The sequence below is a fragment of the Centroberyx affinis genome, unplaced genomic scaffold (assembly GCF_046629955.1).
Source record: "Centroberyx affinis isolate AG114_WGS23_722 - 3 ecotype Tasmania unplaced genomic scaffold, CSIRO-AGI_Caff_v1 ptg001587l_1, whole genome shotgun sequence".
Taxonomy (NCBI): Eukaryota; Metazoa; Chordata; class Actinopteri; order Beryciformes; family Berycidae; genus Centroberyx; species Centroberyx affinis.
In genome coordinates, this window is record NW_027280037.1 from 26,376 (window position 1) to 27,500 (window position 1,125).

A 1,125-nucleotide genomic window follows, 5' to 3' on the forward strand; every position below is an offset into this window, starting at 1 on the left:
GCATTTCTTTTCTTCTTCCTCTTTTCTTTCCTTTCTCCTCTCCTGTAGTTTCCTTTTCTCCTTCCCTCTCTCTTTTCGTGTCATTTCTTTTTCTCCTTCCCTCTTTTCTTTCTCCTCTCCTTTTCTGCTTCTCTGCTTCTCTCTCTCTTTTTCTCCTCCTGTTGTTTCCTTTTCTCCTTCCCTCGGTTTCCTTTCTCCATTTTTCATCTTCATCTCCTTTTCCTCCTGTCTGGTCTCCTTCTCTTCTTGCATTTCTTTTCTTCTTCCTCTTTTCTTTCCTTTCTCCTCTCCTGTAGTTTCCTTTTCTCCTTCCCTCTCTCTTTTCTTGTCATTTCTTTTTCTCCTTCCCTCTTTTCTTTCTCCTCTTCTTTTCTGCTTCTCTCTCTCTCTTTCTCCTCCTGTTGTTTCCTTTTCTCCTTCCCTCGCTTTCCCTTCTCCTCATTTTTCATCTCCATCTTTTTCCTCCTGTCTGGTCTCCTTCTCTTCTTGCATTTATTTTCTTCTTCCTCTTTTCTTTCCTTTCTCCTCTACTGTAGTTTCCTTTTCTCCTTCCCTCTCTCTTTTTGTGTCATTTCTTTTTCTTGTCCCCCCCTTTCTTTCTCCTCCTGTCATTTCCTTTTCTCCTTCCCTTGCTTTCCTTTCTCCTCATTTTTCATCTTCATCTCTTTTTCCTCCTGTCTGGTCTCCTTCTCTTCTTGCATTTCTTTTCTTCTTTCCTCCTCCATTTCCCCTCTCATTTCTCTTCCTTTAACTCTCTCTCTCTCTCTCTCTCTCTCTCTCTATCTCTCTCTCTCATTAAACAGAACAGGCTGGTTTAGTTTCTCCTCTACAAACAGAGGCGCTCTGCAGCTGCAATCCATCATCTTTACTCCCTAAGTAACTTACAAAAGGCACACACACACACACACACACACACACACACACACACACACACACACACACACACACACACACACACACACACACACACACACACACGGATAGAGATGTGCACACATATACAAAAACATACACATGAATACGAACGTACAAGCATAAAGACACATACACACACACAGAAAAATGAATGCAGGAAGGCACATACACACACACACACACACACACACACACACACACACACTTAAT